General features: G+C 34.2%; 1 pseudogene; it reads left to right on the top strand.

Annotated features, from left to right (window-relative positions):
* The first annotated feature begins 18,785 nt into the window (after positions 1 to 18,785).
* LOC129894875 (uncharacterized) lies at positions 18,786 to 19,914 on the top strand (annotated as a pseudogene).
* The last annotated feature ends 240 nt before the right edge of the window (positions 19,915 to 20,154 follow it).

Raw genomic sequence — 20,154 nt, 5'->3', positions numbered from 1 at the left:
ATGAAGATCACCCAAGTCTCGTGGACTAAACCACAACTCGGTTTCGTTAAGCTGAACACTGACGGAAGCGCGTTGGGTAATCCGGGGGCAATTGGGGGGGGGTGGCATCTTAAGAGATCATATGGGTAGATTTATCTTCGCCTACGCCATACCGTTAGGGGAGGGAACCAACAATCAAGCCGAACTAGAGGCGGCAGTTTATGGGCTTAAATGGTGCATTCAACAGGGCTTTCAGCACGTTATCCTAGAAGTCGACTCGGAGTTGATCACTAAATGGATCAATCATCAGACGAAACCTCCGTGGAGCCTTCACCGGACAACTCATGACCTTGTTGATATTTCCGAATTATTTGTTTTCTTTTCTTGCAAGCATGTATACAGGGAGGCAAACTTCACTGCGGATGCTCTCTCCAAGCACAGTCACACTCTTACCACTCCAGGCCACTACACCACCCTCCAGCAGCTACCTCGGGGTACACGAGGATACTACATGCTAGATAGAGCCGGCCTACCTAGCTTTAGACGGAGGAAGACCAAAAGGATTAAGAAGCCTCCATGATCTACTACTAGTGTTGCAGCATTGGATTGAGCGCCCAATTGCAGTGTTTGTCTCCATGCTATATTTTTAGCCATGTTATTTGATGATCCTCGTTGACGCTAAAATTTTGTTGTATATAGCTTTTATGAGGATTCATCCCCAGTTTTATTTAGATTTTTCCTTTATTTTATGTAAAGGGAGAGTCTCCCTTATTTATGCTTTCCTAGTTTCTGTGTATCGAGAGGAGTCCTCTTCTTTAGGTGCATAGTTTCTAGGTTTCCTTTTCGTGTGTTTGTATCGGGGATGAGTTGGCTGACCTTAGTAGGATGACCGACTTATGAACCACCATAGGATTGGAGGTTAGGTTTATGTCCCCCTCCGTGTATTTTTCTGTTTTATGTATAATAAGGCTTGGGGGTGTGCGGCTCAACCCCTGGCTGTGCACGAGAGGTGGGAGCCTCGTGTAGGGTCTGTTCCCGTAAAAAAAAAAAAAAAATTTAAAATAGGTAATGCGGAAATCAAGAGAAAACGTAAGAATCACCTTTGTTATTGAGAAAAAGTTTTGAAAAGTTCAAGTACAAGGTAATGTTTTATACAATAATTAAAGTAAACTTTACCTAAATCCCATAATGGAAAAGTCTAATTACTATACATCCCTCATTGTATCAAAATTATCCGATTTCCCTTTTTTTTTCAATTTTTCTGATACATTAGTTATGTATCTGATACATCAATTTAGCTGTAGAATAATTAATGAAGATAATCTATTTATGGATAGTATCTTAATATAAGGTATGATTGGTTTTTTAAATCAATTACTAATCTAATTAATGAGATTAATTTGGTTAAAACAAATAACGATTGTGTACATGAAGATTCAAGCCAAAAAACAGAGTATAAAGTCAAACCAAATTCGATTTCAATTTTTTTTCCAGTTTTGTTGATACATAAGTTATGTATCTGATACATCAACTTTAGATGTAGAATACTTAATGCATATCAGCTATTTATGGTTAGTATTTTAATGTAAGGTATGATTGGTTCTTTAATTGAATTACTGGTCCAATTAATGTGATTAATTTGTTAAAAAAGCAACTGTTATGTTCATGTAGATTCAAGCCAAAAAACAGAGCATCGTCTCGAATGGAAAAAACAGAGCATCAATTCAAACCGAAGTCGATTTCAATTATTTTTTCAGTTTTGCTGATACATAAGTTATGTATCTGATACATCAACTTTAGCTATAGAATAGCTAATGCACATCAGCTATTTATGGATAGTAGATTGACATAAGGTATGATTGTAAATGAGATTCTGATACATAAACAAGATGTATCAGAATCACTAAATCTTGATACATGAGATGCTGATACATATACAATATCAGAAGCATTCAAGTTTGATAAATTAGAATCTGATACATTAACAGTATGTATCAGAAACAGTCAAGTTTGATAAATTAGAATATGATACATTAACAGTATGTATCAGAAGCAGTCAAGTTTTATACATTAGAATATGATACATTAATAGTATGTATCAGAATCAAGAAGCAGTCAAGTTTGATACATGATAATATGATATATAAACTTTCATCTTATATTAGAGTTTCATACATGAGAAAAACTTAAAAGTTTGGTAATTATACATTCTTCTAATACAAAATTCAAAAAAAAAACTACTCGACGTCCATCGATTCTCCTTGACTAGGAGATATGAAATCTCTCTTAGGTTTTTTAGGATCATCGTTATCGCTAACATAACCATCCTTGGCCTTCCAACAACTATAATTCCAGAATAGTGTGGCATATCTTGAACGGAAGAATTCGGCATGTAGTGCAGTATTTGAAATAGAAATTCCATCCTAAATAACTTTATACCTTCTTTACCTATTGATGATTCAAAATCATCAAGAAAATTAGCCCTATATGCCGTGCCGAATCTCAATGGGTGTGACGGAATCTTCTTGATGACGTATTTTATCCCTGCATTGACATGAAAAATAGTTAAATATAACTTAAACTTTATACATAAATACGATGTATCATATGCATTAAAATATTTGATACATGAGATTCTGATACATATAGAAGATGTATCAGAAGCAGTAAGGCTTTATAAATTATAATCTGATACATAAATGTAGATGTATCAGAATCATTAAAATTTGATGCAATAGAAACTGACACTTAAACACGATGTATCAGAAGTGGTAAATCTTCAAAAAAATGGCATTTAAAAAAAACTATGTATCAGAAGAGTTAGCGTTTGATACATGATAAGCTGATACATAAACGATATGTATCAGAATCAAAGAACCTTCATAAAAACTTCATTAAAAAAACCTTAATTGAACCCATACCTTAGGGAGATTAGGGCGTGTTGTAACCCCTTCAATCTTGTTGTCTGGTTCTTTGGGTGCATGTTTAACTGGAGTTTTTGACTTCAATTTCTCACGTAGCTTATCCATTACTGCTAGATCGTTACGATGTTTGGATCTAACCTCGTCGTAACCTTCCCAAGATGAATCAGAATCAGGTGAAATAAGAATTCCTTGATTTTTATTTGACTGTTTGAGACCATGAACGGATTCCATATGTATCATTGAAGATATGAGTTACAAAAACAGAAAAATTTATAGAAGAAAGCAAATGATATCAATTTTAGAAGATTTTTCAAAGATTTACAGAAGAAATCAAATGATACAAATTTTAGGAGAAATCAGATTGAATGAAGATGAAGTGAGATTCCATATAAGGAAAAATTAAAATATACCTTAGTTAGAACCTTGAAATTGAGTAACTCATAAATTCAAAATCTCAAAAACTGATGAAGAGGAGCGAATTAGGGTGAGGATTTAGGGAGGAAGAGTGATGTATCAGTGAGGGAGAGAGTGTTAAAGGAAAAAGAGGGATTTTGGAATTTTTTTGGTATAATAGGGAATACAAGTAAATATGGTATTAGAATATGTGTAAAAGGGTAATTTTTCCATAATTGAAACCCTCCATAGGAACTACTCTAAATAGGTACAAGAGCTTCTAAGAATATGAAGAATGTGAACAAAGACATAGCTCACACCATAGGGAAAGAAGGAGTAGAAGATTTTAGAGATCAACATCGTCTTTACCTAAGAAACATAAATGATTTTGAAACCAGACTATACTAAGTGACATAGAAAGTATAGTATCAGTACAAACAATACATACTAGTAGGCATCATTGGCAACCTGAATCCAATACATAATACCATGAAATATTCAAACAAAAGACATACAACTTGAAGTTATTACCCCGATCCTATAACCACAACCCTTACTACTAGATATACATTACATGTACCCATACACTCTATCCCACTACCCCATTCCGCTGCCAACTCCACCACCAAGAGGCAATCTATCCTTCATATCATGTTATAAATTGATCCTCTATCACACTAAGGCTTCCCAAACCTACCCCTCTCACCACACACCAGAACGACCTTCTTAATTTTATGCTTAATAACTATTCCTATTAACCACTCCATCATCCTCACTTAAGATCCATGCCAACTACCCTGGTCCATTGGCCCATAGCTAATTTAATAAACCACCTGCCACTCCCTTTCTTAACCACATAAACTGCTCAAAAGAGTGAATATTAGTAACTATCAATCAACAACCTAACTTTCCAATCAGATGTTGCATAACCAAACCACAACAACAACCCTTAAATAATTTCCACACCCCCTTTCGATAAATCGAACCACACAAGAATTTCTAAGACATTTTCTACAAAGTTTAACATGCAATCTCGACTTACACCCAAACCACTGCAGTATTTAAGCATAAGAACCCATTCACTCATAGACCAACATATGAATATAGCCACAATCAGTAACATAAACAAGGCTCCCAGTAACAATCACAATAAGCATGCCAAACAACATTGCAATAAGACAACCTCAATTCACTTATGGAACCAACACACATAAACCAATCATATGTACCATGTGTGTTGCCCGAGCCAATCAATATAGAAAAAGTACAACTTGAGCCAACTAATAGGTATTATATACCAGACATGGTATCCGAGCCAACTAATATTAAACCTATAATAGGTATTATACCCGAGGAAACCAATAACATGTACCAGGTATGATATCCGAGCCAATCAAGAATCACGATCAAACAATCATATTCACAAGGAGTACAATATCACGACCTAATCTACCAAGCTGTGATGGCACCAACCATTAACCCTTGATAGGTAAGCCAAATCCCTAACCCAGAATCGCAAGTAATGGGTATTAGGGGGAAATACTAAACAGAACTAAGAGAAATAGAATAAATGTTGAAATAAGTTGAAACTGGATAAAATATATACAAAATACAAAATGTTGAACCCCTCTGAGAACCTAAAAGTCAGTAGTACAGAGTATCTATCAAATTAAAATAAGTACAAGTCCCAAAAGTGGACCAAAAATATATATACAACACCGGCTAGTCTCAAAAGAACAAAAAGACGGGCCATCCAAGCTGAAGGAGACAAAAATAATCTCAAAACGGCATGTGCTCACCCTGGTCTCCGGATTTGGCTACAACATGCTTGATCTATCAACTGTGGTGGCTGGTATTTGGACATGCATCACAAAAGTAGATACAAAGTATAGTATGAGTACCAGATATAAGGTACCTAGTAGGCATCATAGGCTGATTGAGTAAGAAAGGTGAAAGCAATATGAAAAAGAGGAATAAACTCATAAAAGCCATAATATAATGTCTAAGGTAAGGAAAAGTATTAATAATAAAGATAGGATAAAATAGGCTACGGGGTCTACACTAAGTATACCCAACTAGGCTCCTATAAGCCTCGTCGGGACACACGTGTGCAAGTTAAAGTAAAACTCGATCAAACCCCCATAAGCTCGCGGAGCACACAAAATGACTATGCTAAAGAGGGTAGGAGCTAAGGTTCTCCAAGAGTGAATGCCCTATGGACTGAGGCTGGGTCTGTAACTCTAGATACTCATCCAATTTGACAGTGTGGTAGAGGCCGGGCCTGCAACGATACTCTCCATAAATGGCCAACTCAATAAAGGTAGGGCCTGCATCCCGAAGCTCTTTTAACAATAATGAATAAGTATAGGCAGGGCCTATACCACGATGCTCTATATAAGTAGTGAGTCCGTAGAGGCATGGCATGTACCCCGATGCTCCACGCAAGTATCTAATTCAAATCCTGATCCAACATTTTTTTCTAGGAGATGGCTAGTAAATCATCCAAAGCTCTCTTTTCTTAGAAAGTCCAGGACACAAATATATAAAGTATAACGTCCATAGATCTCCTTCCATAAATAACCAACTCATCATATACACTTGGAATTTAACTGAAATTAAAACAAGACGAACTCAAGGTTTAGGAACATCAACGAATCTCGAAAGTTTCAAACTTAGGAAATTATGGATAAGGTTGTTCATGAGAGAACAATTATTGCCTAACTAAGGCCCAACTACCAGACTCTAGTCTGCTATGCCATTTTACAAGGATCTAAGCCCATTAGAGTGACGTCGGGGCATCTAAAACAACTTTCCACTAATCTACCCTAAGGCCAACATACATCGAAGTACCAATAATATATGACAGAAACTGGTAACAGAACCACCAAATAACAACAAGGGTCACATGCGTTCAATACTCGAAATACTCAAAATAGGACCTAAGATATGATTTATACTCTAATGTATGTAAATAAGCTACCCAACCCCAACATTCCAACAATTTCAACATGTTTTCATACAATCCAACTTAATCTAAAGAAAAGAAAGCCTTAGCCTACCTGTAGGTCAATTGTGTGTGCTCCAAATCACTTTGCTGAAGCTTTTCCTTTACGGACGGCCTCTGAACGCTGCCACGCTGTCAAAATAGAATCATAATGTCATTATGGTAGTTTAGAAACTAAAATTGTAATTTTTGAAGATGAACCAATTTTGGGGTCTAAAACAGGAAATGTGGAACCTACATTCAGAATTCTGAAATTGACCCCAAAATTCAATCCAAAATATCACCATAAGCTTATATCCCAAAATGGGACACAATTCGAGGCCTAAAAACACCTCAAAAGCAAGACACAAGAAAACCCCAAAAAGCTTTTCCTTTATGGACGGCCTCTGAACGCTGCCACGCTGTCAAAATAGAATCACAATGTCATTATGGTAGTTTAGAAACTAAAATTGTAATTTTTGGAGATGAACCAATTTTGGGGTCTAAAACAGGAAATGTGGAACCTACATTCAGAATTCTGAAATTGACCCCAAAATTCAATCCAAAATATCACCACAAGCTTATATCCCAAAATGGGACACAATGCGAGGCCTAAAAACACCTCAAAAGCAAGGCACAAGAAAACCCCAAATTTAGCTAAAAACTAACTATGACAGCAGCGATTTATGAGAAAATACCAAAAATGAAGTCTCTACAGCTATAACCAAGCACACCTCAATGGTCCTCGTGGAAAACCCCATAATTTAGCCTCAAGAATTGCTGAAAAAGGATAAAAAATGCTCAAGATATCAAATCTCAAAAGTCACCAAAAATCTAATCTGAAAATGGCACAGGACAACATCTTAAGACAAAAAAATTACCAAAACGAAGCCTAAACAGCCAAAACCAATTAAATCACAATGATCATCACGAAAAACCCCACAATTTAGACTTTTGAATTATAGAAAATGGACATAAAATGATCAAGAAATAACTTCTCAAAGTTCAACATAAGTCCATTCCGATAATGACAAGAGATAGCAGCTAAAGTCGCAAATTTACCTCAAACAAAGCTTCTAATCAAGGTTTCGAGCTCACCAATGGATTTTTCACAAAACTTTTGTTGAACTAAGGCCTTTGAATCACCAATTTTGAGCTAGAATGAGGGGAAAATTGCCCTTCAAAATACATGCAATGGCTGATGAGCACCATATATCAATTTTTTAGCTAATATTCTCCAAGTTCAAAAACTCCGATGAGGTGTGCGGGATTAGTCCAGAACCCTGTACGCGCAAACGAACTATGTTATCTTACTAAATTTGATGTTTTAGATTCAATGGAGTAGTCAAAATTTCCAAATAAGGTTGTTATGACTGAATATGGGTCCCAATCCCAATGCCATTTTTATCCAAATTCCACCGAGGGGCTCGAAATGAGTCCGGAAGCCTCAGGAGTAGAACGAAAGGTCATTGTAGACCAAACTTGATATTCTGAAGCTATTGTGCTGTCAAAATTTTCATCCGAGCATATTTTCCAAGAATGTTGACCAACGTCAACCACTGCCAGTTTTCAAAGCTAAAATGCTAAAAATGGTTCAAACTCACACCGAAAACCCTAGGACTCGAGTCAACCATGCTCCTAGCCTAATTTGGTCATTCTAGAGTTGATGGAATTGTCAGAAATTCATTTCAAGGCTGTTTTCCCACACTTTAACTTGAAAATCACCTTTCAAGTTATAAAGAACTTCCAACACGAAAACCTACACAAAATTCAAAGGGTGTTTTTATAGTTTAGACAATATTATACAATCTTTATCCATTAAAAATAATCTTATTTTTATAATTTATTCTCTCATTGATATTATTAGTTAAAAAGTGTTATATGAGAATACTTTTTTTCTTCTATAAAATAAGTATTTTTCTTTTCACACATTACGAAGAATATTTTTCTTTTCATATTAATAAAGAGCAAATCTATTTATATTGCATAAAAGCTACTTTTTATGTACATTTATATCGTCTTTTACATATTTTTATACACACATTTAACAGTAATATACATTATTTACTTGATACATACTCTTTTATACATACATACATATATATATATATATATATTATACTTGAAAATAGTAATTTTATTCCCTCCCTCTTTGATAAATTAAGTTTAGTAGGGTATCATATTTTGTGGATTTTGAAGGGTGCCAACACCTTTCCTTTAGAATAATGTAAACCCTTACCTAGAATCTAAATTGGCTTTTGTAGATTAAAAATTGAATAATACATGTCAATAATCAAATAAGTTTTCCTTATTTTTTTCTTAAAAATTACGTAGTGACTCTATATAATAATTAATATATTTAGAGTTCATAAGTTGTGCTTTATCTAACCTCGGTAAAAATAGGGCATAACAATTGCTATATATCTTCTTATAGTCATTTGTGTTTGCGCATCGTGTTGTCTTGTTTTGTGTCATTTCTTGAGGACAAACAATGGTTTTATGTTGAGGGTGTTGATGTGTCGCATATTTATGACACTTTAGATGCTCAAAATGATGGATTAGCGTGAGTTCCAAGCGTGTGTTTATAAATATGATGTGAATTTTGATTGTTTTGCAGGAAAATGGAGTCGCACATGATTTTTGGATTGTTGATGTTTTTCTTTGATATTGGCTACAAGTGTGGCTTCACAAGAGCCTTCACAGATAGTGGATCAATGAAAGCCTCATGGAAGCCATTCGTGAAAAGACTCCTGAGCACTATGTTGAAAGGTTTTTGCCAAGTGAATCCCCAAGACACCCTTCACGGGACATGGAGGAGTGTACGAGCTGTGAAAAATGTGTGTGAATGAGGATAAAAAATGGATTTAGGAGATGGCCAAAGAAATTTTCATGAGCCTGACCACGGGACATTTAAAGTATCACATGTCATGGATGTTGCCTGTGAAGAAAGCACATATGATTCAAAGAAAAGTCTAAGAGGATTTATATGAGCTTGTTCACAGGGCGTAGTGTCCTAAATGGACTGTGAAATGGTGAAAAAGGAAGCAGATTAATTCAAGGAGATGACCACAATTGCTCTCCAGGGCAGTGAATTAAACATGCAATCTAATATTTTGTTCATTCTTGATTCGTTCTTCATCTTGTGATTCAAAGTTTAATTTTGCATAAGTGTGAGTATTGTCTTATGATTTCTAGTTGATTCTTTATTCATTCCTTGTGAATTTGAGTAGCTAAACCTCATAACTAGGATTGTGGAAACCATGACACAATAATGAAGTCGGCAAATGTATAAGTGATTATCATTGAGTGTTTAGCATTGCACTGTAGTTTTCTTCATCTTGTTTTCCTTTTAATAAGTGCATGTGTTAAAACTCGCTTGTATTCATTACTTGCTCAAAAGAGGGGTAGTGATTAGAAAAAGAAAGCTATAACAGAGATTCGAATTTTAAACCTTCGTCTAAGAACTTGATGATATTTGAGATAGAATAATGGTAGAGGCCCATAGCTTCAAATATTCAATTCATCCAAGCTCTACCAAAATGTATCATGACTTGATAGAAGTCTATTGGTGGAATGGTATGAAGAGAGATATAGCAGACTTATTGTCTAAGTGCCTTAATTGTCAACAAGTAAAAGTGGAGCGTCAAAGACCTTGTGGTGTAGCTCAGAATATAGAGCTTCCAGAGTAGAAATGGGAGATGATTAATATAGATTTCATTACATGTTTAACATGGTCTCACAGATGGTATGATTCGATTTGGGTGATTGTGGATAGGATGGTCAAATCAACCCAGTTTTTGCCCATTAAGACTATAGATTCAGCTGAGGATTATGCAAGATTATATATTCGAGAGATGTTCCGACTTCAGGGAGTTACCTTGTCTATCATCTCAGATAGAGGCAATCATTTCAATGGCCAGTTTTGGAAGTTGTTTTAAAGAAGTTTGGGATTGAATGTAAATCTTAGTATCATCTTCCATCTCAGACATATAGTCAAGTAGAGCATACAATTCTGACTCTTGAGGATATATTGAGAGCTTTGTCATTGATTTCAAAGGTAATTAAGATGACACTTTTCGCTTATTGAGTTTGCATACAATAACATTTTCCATTCGAGTATTCAAATGGCTCTCTTAGGCTCTTTATGGGAGGAGATGTATATATCCTATTGGTTGGTTTGAAGTTTGTAAAGTAGAGTTGATAGGTACAGAATTGGTTCATCAAGCCATGAAGAAGGTGAAAATCATTCAAGAGAGATTGAAAATTGTGCAAAGTAATCAAAAGTCCTACACTAAAGTTAGGAGAAGAGACGTAGAGTTTGAGGTAAATGATTGGGTGTATTTGAAAGTTTTTCCCATGAAAGGTGTAATGAGATTTGGGAAGAAAGGGAAGTTTAGTCTCCATTACATTGGTCCTGACCAAATAATTAAGAGGATTGGCAATGTAGCTTATGAGTTAGAGAAAATATAGTTGTCGTTCATCCCGTGTTTTACATTTTGATGCTTAAAAAGTTTTTAAGAGATCATTCACTCATTATTCCTAAAGAAAACATTAGTGTGAAAGATAATTTATCTTAGAAGGAGATTCCTGTCCAAATTCTTGATCGTCAAGTTCGTAAGTTGAGGACCAAAGATGTTGCTTCAATTAAAGTATTATGCAAAAATCAGTTCATTGAGGAGGCTACATAGAAAGCCGAAGAGGATATGAAAGCCAACTACCTACACCTACTATTTCCTCCTAATGTAGATGTTAAAGGTAATATTCTTATTCCTATCTCTAAGTTTAGTACCATCTTCAGTATTTGAGTAGTTATTCTTGAGTTGAGTTGAGTTCTTGCATTGTATTTGTGCCTTGAGTAAATTCCTATCTTGGTCATCATTCGTTCATTCAAGGACGAATGATCCCAAGAAAAAAATATTGTAACACCCCATACTATTTTAACTTAGATAAATCCTGAGAACCCCTCAACACATAGCTAAATTCGAGTTATGGAGGACCCCTTCTACAATTCAACCTTATGACCGTAAGAGACTCTACGATCCATAGAATCACTCATAGAGTCAAGTGTAATATTTGAGTAGCCACTAGAATGTGCACCAAATCCCTATGATAGGGTGTATGGCCCATAACAACTCCTACGAATGATCTTACAATTCATAGACCTTATTCCCAATTCCCCAATGAAATTATACAATGATCCTTTATGATCCGTCTCTAGGTATATGACTCCAAAAGTATGATCGTAGACCCACCAAGTCATGAAATAGTAAATTCCAATTTTGGACCCAATTTCTATGACTAACCTTCTACGATCCGTAGAAAGTTCAATGGTCCATAGGAAGGTCGTAGATGACCCTGACCAGTTTTTAAGTACGCATAATTTGGTCTTTTTCATCTTTCTCAAACCAAAACCATGATATTTTGGGACTAAAATAAGTCACTTATCAATACTCAATGAGGCTTTTCTCTCATTAACACTTAGAATATTTTCAGAGAAAGGATTGGAGAGAAGAAGAAAAGCAAGGGTTCAAGCATTTCAACCAATGTCTTTGAGTTTTGCTTGGATCATTGATCTTCTAGGTATGTAAGGCTAATCACAACATTGAATTGAGTTCATCCTCGTGCCTTACATATTCATTCAGTCGAGTTTGAGTTTGAGTTTCAATCCCATAAAATTAAGGTCTTGAGTTATCTATGTAATTCCACATTGAGTTCTTTATATATATAAGTATACTGTGATGATTTTTGTGATTTGACTCTTATTTATCATTCATGTTTTTATTCACATGAAACCTAATTGAGTATATTTACAGTGCTTATATTTATGCATTAATTCAAGATTAAAGAATGATATATGTTATCTTTTACTTGAGAAATAGTTTGAGCATGAGATTGAGTTTGAAGAGTCTTTCATTCACTGATTTTGAGCATGATCATTATGAGTCTAAATAATTTTGAGTGCATTTAAATATTTATTTTGTGACGGAATTGAGAAGTTAAAAGTTATATCTTATGCATTCACTGAGACTAAGAAAGTATAATTCTTTTAAGGAGAAGAGTTGAGCTAATTGAGCAAAATCCAACGAGACTAATGAGTTTATTTTGAGTACATACATTCACTTGACATATGAGAATAATAAATATATTTTTAGAGTAATATTGATCACCGATTTGGATAAGAGTATAAAATAACTTGAACCCCATAAACTACATAGCGAGTGTAGGATAGGATTGTACCATTAGTTTGGGCTACTCCACACTTCAATACCTGATACAAACTTTTATTGGATCAATAAGATGAGTTACGTCACTTACCTTGGCAAGATATTGGATGGTTGCGGTAATGACAACAGTTTATTGTATCATTACGAGCTTCATAGTGATAGTTGTTGGTTAAAGAAACTCCCTAAAGAGAAATTACTATTTTTATACTGAGTTGGATTTAGTTATATATATATTTTTGTAAAGAATTTTCTATTTCATGCTTTATTGAGTTGATCTTATTGAGTATTCATTCTACTGAGTTGGGTTGAGTATTCTTGAGTTAGTTTCTTTTAAGATATTTTACATATTGTACATTCCATGTACTAACACCGTTTGGCATTACATCGTTTTATGATGTAGACACAGGTAATAGAGATCCTCAATAGGCGCATTGTTGAAGTTCAGCTTCCATACAACTTTTGGTGAGACCTCCTTACATTTGGAGGAACTCTTGAGTCATTATTTCAGTCTTTACTTTATTAGTGATTTGAGGTAGCCATAGCCTGTATCTTTACCTATTTCAGAGTCAGCTTTAGAGGTTTCATAGGCCAGTCACAAACAGAGTTTGGATATTTATTGAGTTTTCAGGTTATGTTTAAAACTTCATTTGCATACATATTTGAGTATTGAGACCTAATTTGAAAAGAATTACTTATGTTCTTATTTATGCCCATCTGAGTTACATTTTTTTATGAGTCAAGTCTTCCGCTTAGCGGTTACCCAGGCCAATAGTTCTCTTGGGTACTAGCAATGGTTTTTGAGTACTGGACACACCTAGGGTGTAGGCTTGAGGCATGACAATAAAAGTTTCTTCAAAGTAAAGAATGCTTATCATGAAGGATTTCCATGATTTTTCTATGAACAAGCTTATCATGATTTTGATGATTAGATATGTATCTCTATGAACATGTTGTGTATCATGATTTTTTAAAGGATTTATTCTTATGATTTTCACTTGTTTAAGATGAATTTGTTCTTTCAATTTTATTTCCATTTTTGATGACTATATTATGATTATGCCTATTCTTGTTTAGAGTTTATCTAGCACCGAGTAGATATTGAGATGGAGGCTCCTCCGTTAGTAAAGGTCGTGTCTCCGGTACCAATCCCTTATCCCATAATTAAGTTCCCCCGTACGACTCAATCTTAATTGACTCTAGCTAGTGGATCCATTATAGCTCATGTTTATGGTCCTTACCTTTACAAATAGGACAATTTCTTTTCGGTGTGGGAGGTATGATACTGGACTCCATGTTATACCTCACATGGTTTTTGTTGGTTAACGATTCTCTCATTATGTCATGTTTTAATGATGATTTACATACAGTTTTACATTGACCGTCATGTTTTTAATGATGTTTTAAAAGATTTTACTATGTTTTAGCTTGGTCATTGCATTATTACATTTCATGTCACGTATTTTATGTTCTCCATACTTAGTACATCCAACACTACTGACTGCATACTTTTTTTGCCTATATTATTTTATAATATAGGTCACGATGCTCCCCATTCATCTCGCGGTTATTATTAACTCTTATATCAATTGCTTTGGTGAGTCCTCATGCTTTGAGGATGATACCATAAAATTTGTTCCTTTGTGTCATCTTTTCATACATTTATGAGTTCCAAATTTATGTTGGTGAGTTAGGGCTTGTCCTATGCCCTATCTATGTAGTAGAGGCAATATCAGACTAGAATATTTTCTTTCTCATTTCAGATGATATTCCTAGATTACGTTTATGATTGGGCTTCTATGATGAGATTGATTTAAGACTTACCTTCCGTACTTTATTTCTATTTAGTTTACTATATTATCCTACGTCATGCTATGCTAAGAGGCTATTTTAGGATCTTCGTGATCCTATTTTTCGTTTCACATCTAGGGTACACCTTGGCTGGTGACTGTTATACCCTATAAATTACCAAAATAACCCTAGAGGATAGCGCGCTCACATAACTTATCATCCCTAAAGTTTTGGCCAATCTTAGGCCAGAATATCAATCGGAGAGAAAATCATGTAGGAAAATGGTCTCGATTGAATTTTAGGCCAACCAGATCAAAAAGTAATATTTTGGGGCAAAATTTCAATTCTAGAGAAGTGCGCGACCAGTCCACGTCGCGAACTTTCTCCCATAGTGCAATTTTCCCCATAATTTGACCAAAAACCAAATTGTCCATAAAACTCACTTCATGAGTGTGATTTACCCGTTTTTTAATAAAATGCATTCATGGAATGCGATTTATGTGTAATTATTTCAAATATTTTTCAGTTTCAGTGAAGGGCATTCCGGTCTTTTCCACACCCCTCCTATACTTAATCCATGACTGATATGGGCTATTTTTGACCTTATAAGGGTTTGTAAACCCATTTCTTAGACTTTTTATGCATTCAAGAAAATAAACTAGGTCTAAGAAGAGAAGAAAGAGCTAGGGTTCTCTTTCAAGATTCTTTAACAAGGTAAGTTCTTCTTCATAGATTTCAAGTTTTCTACAATAAGTTCTTCATCTATTCATTAACCGCTAAGAGAAATCTTAAATCCTAATCATAGGGTTTCCAAGAAAACAAATTCAAAAATTACAAGAAAGGGTTTCGTGATTGTTTTTCTTTAAGTTAAAGTCTTTTCATCAATATTTGTGGAGCTTTTAAGATTTGTAAGGCTAACCATAATGTGAATTGAGTTCATCCACATGCCCTACATCTTCATTGATTCGAGTTGAGTTAAGTTTTGAGTTTTCATAATTTGAGTTCTTAAAGTTATCTATAATTTTTATTGAGTTTTTTATAAAGATTCATTTATATTGATGATGTTCTTGAGTTGAGTATTTGAGGTATACATTCATGTTTTCATTCATATGAACCCTATTTGTGATTTTATTTTTTATATTTTATGCATTGATGGAGTTTTTAAAGAATCATTTGTGAATGTTTTTGCATTAATTATTTTATGCATTATTTTGAGTTTAAAGAATGAATATTTTCATCTTTGATTGAGAAAGAGTTTGAGCATGATTTGAGTTTGAGGAGTCTCTTAATTATTAATTATTATTTTTTAGCATGAGTTTGAGGAGTCTCTTAATTATTATTTTGAGCATGAATATTTTGAGTATAAACGAGTTGAGCATTATTACATTAAAACATCTATTTTGATATTGAATTGAGGAGACAAAATTATATTTTAAATACATTCATTGCGTTGAAATTGTATCTAGTTTAAAGAGAAGAGAATAGATGAGTTGAGATGGGTTGAGCTAAGTCCAAAAGAGACTGAATTAGTATTTTGAGTATTTTATTCACTTGATGTATATGTGTATAACAAAGTATTTTGGGAGTAGTATTGAGCACCGATATGGAGTGAGCCCATAAACTAAGTAGCCAGCGTAGGATAGAGGTCATGCCTCTCAAGTCCTAAAACGATGGACTTTGATTGTGGATCCATAGATATTTCTATCCATTACTCTGGCAAGATATTGGAAGGATGTGGAAACTCCCCAAGAAGTAAAATATTATATTTTTATACACTAAGTTACATTTACTTATTCATATCTTTTTAAGCATTGTTTTACACATATTGCATGCTTTATTGAGTTGAGCTATTTTTAGAGTTGAGTCCTATGAGTTGAGTTGATTTGAGTATCTTTGAGTCTATTTTTTAAACCATAATTTTATTATTGAGTTTATGACGTTGAGTTACATTATACTTTGAGTATTTTTAATCTACTACTTAATTATTCATGATGATGTTTTTAAATGCTCACTTGAGTTAATTATCTATTGAGTCGAGTCTTCCACTGAGTGATCAGACCAAGTGGTTTTATCGAGGCCAGCGATGGTCGCCGAGTGCCGGACACGCCTAGGGTACCCTCTCAGAATGTGAGATTGACACACAAGCACCATCACATACACAATAAACAATAACATTTGAGACTACAAGTAAATACACAGTTTTATTGCATGAGATTATCAACATAATGTCATTACAATTTAGCCTTTTAGTTTTCACCACATGCATTGCACAATTCATACTACAAAGCAGTAGACATGCATACATACATAATTTGGAAACATAAAACCATCACATACCTGGAATCATGCATTGTAAACTCGATGAAATCTAAGCTTTCCATTTGTCACAAATCCTACATGTTTTCTAAACAATAACAAAGTACAAACAATCAATGAAGACAGCCTAATTTAAATTGGATTATAACCAAATTCTAACCCCAGGCCAATCCATGATTATTCCACCCAACATGAGGTTCCCTCCATTAATTTCAATCTAAACCCCTCCCCCAAGGTTACCATTATGGATTCAAATGCTTAAGAATCGAATTTAAAAGTTGGGGGAGTAATTAACTTATCTTAATCGATGACTATGGTGGAAAATGGATGAAAACTACTCTCAGTTTTCCTTGCAGTTCACCAAAACTTGATGGCCATTATATCACAGGTTTTGAGAGTTTCCTATACTAAATTCTAACTGATCCCAATATAACAGCCCCGTCAGAGCGGCCTGACCCCACTATAGCGAGTGACGACGTAGCTATAGCACCTGTAACTTATTGTAATGCCTATGGCCCACTATAGCGGATTGCACGATATTGCAGCTCACAAATCCTAGAAAAAAGTCTATTTTACATTACAACTTCAATTCTTAATGTTTCAAACCACCCCTTTCATGCCAAATCAATTTTCAGAAGTTCTACTAGCCTAAATTCAATTTCATAAAGCACTATAGACTCAGTTAAGGTCTTGAATATTAGAAAAATGAATCCACACTAAAAAATCATCCTTAATCCATTTTCAAATTGCCGTAGACCTCACCTGATTCAGATTTCATCCAAGTCTAGCTTAGTGACGAAATTTCTAAGTCATCCCCCCCAAAAAATTCTGACCTAATACTTTCACCATTGGTCTACTCATAACAACCGGAATAGGTCATTAAAATAACCAAACATAAAAGTTAAGGGGCATTCGATATAGCGAACAGAGGAGCTATTGGACCTCTGTTTGTGATGTTTAACAATGCAGATTTCAAATATGAAAATATTTTAGAAGCATTATGACCTAAGTAAACAATGAAACTTGAATCGATTTTTATTGATCAGTTAAGCAATTTTGTGTAAAAATTACTTTGAGATAACGAAAAAAGACAAAATTTTCACAAAATATTACCCAAATTACTATTTTCTCTATCATATTATTGCATACTAAGTAATGATGTAACCACAAAGAAAATATATATATTTAGATCTTGCACCAAAAAAAAGCTTCTTTAATTTGTACTAGTCGATAAATATTTATATTTTAAACGGAAAAGGGCCTAAAATACCCCTTAACTATGCGAATTGGTACAAAAATACCCTTCATCTACCTATCAGACCTAAAATACCCCTCACGTTAACCTATAGGGTCTGTTTTACCCTTATCTCTAATAGACTAATTTTTAAAAATAATTAACAATTTTATTAATGACGTGTCACTATCCTATTGATTACCCTAATATTTAATTAAACTAATTTAAAAAAAACCCAAAACCCATACCCAGAGCCCCACCGATTAAATCTTTATATCCCTTAACCCAAATAAACGTAACCCTTCAGTCTCAAAACATTTAACCCGTAAAAACCCCTAAGTCCCTTCTTAAACATCAACATTCATCTCCTCTCATCTTCACCATCAACACTCACCTCGATCCTTGGCCAACAAATTGAAGTTGTTTCTATCAATGTAGCACAGGAGTTCACCCATGCAAGTAGGAATTTCTTTTTGTTAATGTTATTGTGATTTGATGTATAGACATTTTTGATGTTGTTACATGTGTTATATGCTTGTTGTAGAAGATAAATGTATTTTATACTTTTATTGTAGTCTCGATTTAGGATTTTTTTATAATTTTGTCTCAAGTTAAGCCTTCTATTATTTCTAGCATAGATTTCGTATATTTTTCTCTGTGTTTCATTATTTTTTGACGGTTAGGTATGTCATATTTTGATTTATTTAATTATTTTTGTTTGATTTTTTATCGGTTAGGAAACCCATAATTAGATGCATTTTTTTATTTTTGTTGCTGCATTTTTTATGTAATCTAATAGACATAACATGTGGTCCCTATCCCTTTACCCTTTACAATGTCTTCTATAAAATATTGATAGATTCCCTATTTTTTGTTTTCTTTATTGCTTTCTGATATGTCACTTTCTCTTTCTTTTATATTTGTCATGTGATCGCTTTCAAAGAATGGCTGGAAATGTTGATGTGGTCTTTAATTATAGGGGCAAGTTGGTCCTGACTCCTCAGGTTAAATATATATATAAAAAAGTAACTCATCTGTGGAAAGATTATGATCCAGATTTGCTCTCTTATATAGACATTTGCTCATAATACACTGCAATGTTAAATTTTAGTAAGGTGAAACAGCTACTATAAGTATTATCTAGTAGAGAGTGATTCAGGAATTAGAACACTGCAAACTGCATTGTCTACTCAATCTAGTGTGCTTCAACTTCAATTATTTGTTGTTGAGGAGGGTGAAGATACTATCCCAACTCTAATATCAGTCAACTTAATAAACCTTTCCCTATCACATTAGATACAGGAATATATAGTGGCACAATCAACCTAGTGGACTTTGTCTTGTGACAGTAGATGCAGTAACTGATGGTGATTAAAGTGATGAAAAGGAGGATGAAAATGAACCTTTAGCTAGTGATCATGATAGATGAGTTGGAATTTTTTAGGAATGAAAAAAGAAGACAAGTAACTAAGAAACTAGATAATTTTTTGGAGTTGGAAAAAGGTATGAGCTTCAAAAATCTTGATGAAGCTAAAAGAATTGTGAGCCATTATTCTATTGCTAGGAAGAAGGGCCTTAAAGTTGTTAAGAGTGACTCAACTAGACTTAGGTATAGGTGTGATATTGGTTGTCCTTTTGTGTGTCTGATATCTGAAGTTAAGAAAGGTCAAGAATTTGAAATTAAGACCTTAGAAACAGAACATACATGCTAAGAATCCTTCAAGAACAGAAGAGCTACTCAACAATCTTTAGCACACTACAAATACAAGGTTTATAATAACCCCAAGTACAAGGTGAAAGACATGAGGCAGGATATAGATAAAGACTTGTCTTACAAAAACTAGAGGGTAGCTTTATTGATGATCTCAACAAATTGGAGGCTTATGTTCAAGAATTGAGGGATAGCAACCCAGGTTCTGATGTGGTGATAAACATATCTAAAGATGCTTTGGAACAATGAAAAAGAAGACTTTCAAGAATGTATGTTTGCTTTCAAGCTTTGAAAAATGATTAGAGAGCTGGTCTGGGGCCATTTATAGGGCTGGATGGAACATTTTTAAAAGGAAAGTATAAGGGAATTTTATTGGTTGCCCTTGGACAAGATTCAGTGAAATATTTCAATTCACTTGCTTGGGCAGTGGTGGAAGGAGAAACAACCAGAACATGGAAATGGTTCATTGAGTTGTTGAGAAGTTCATTAGAGCTAAAAGATGGAGAAGGATTGACACTTATGTCTGATATGCAAAAGGTAATAATTTATCAATTTAATTATATTCTGATTTTTCTTTTGTATACACTTGAACTACTTTAACT

This window comes from Solanum dulcamara, chromosome 7 (genome assembly GCF_947179165.1).
Source record: "Solanum dulcamara chromosome 7, daSolDulc1.2, whole genome shotgun sequence".
Taxonomy (NCBI): Eukaryota; Viridiplantae; Streptophyta; class Magnoliopsida; order Solanales; family Solanaceae; genus Solanum; species Solanum dulcamara.
The sequence above is the reverse complement of the archived record's forward strand: the minus strand, read 5'-3'. Positions and strand labels throughout refer to the sequence as shown.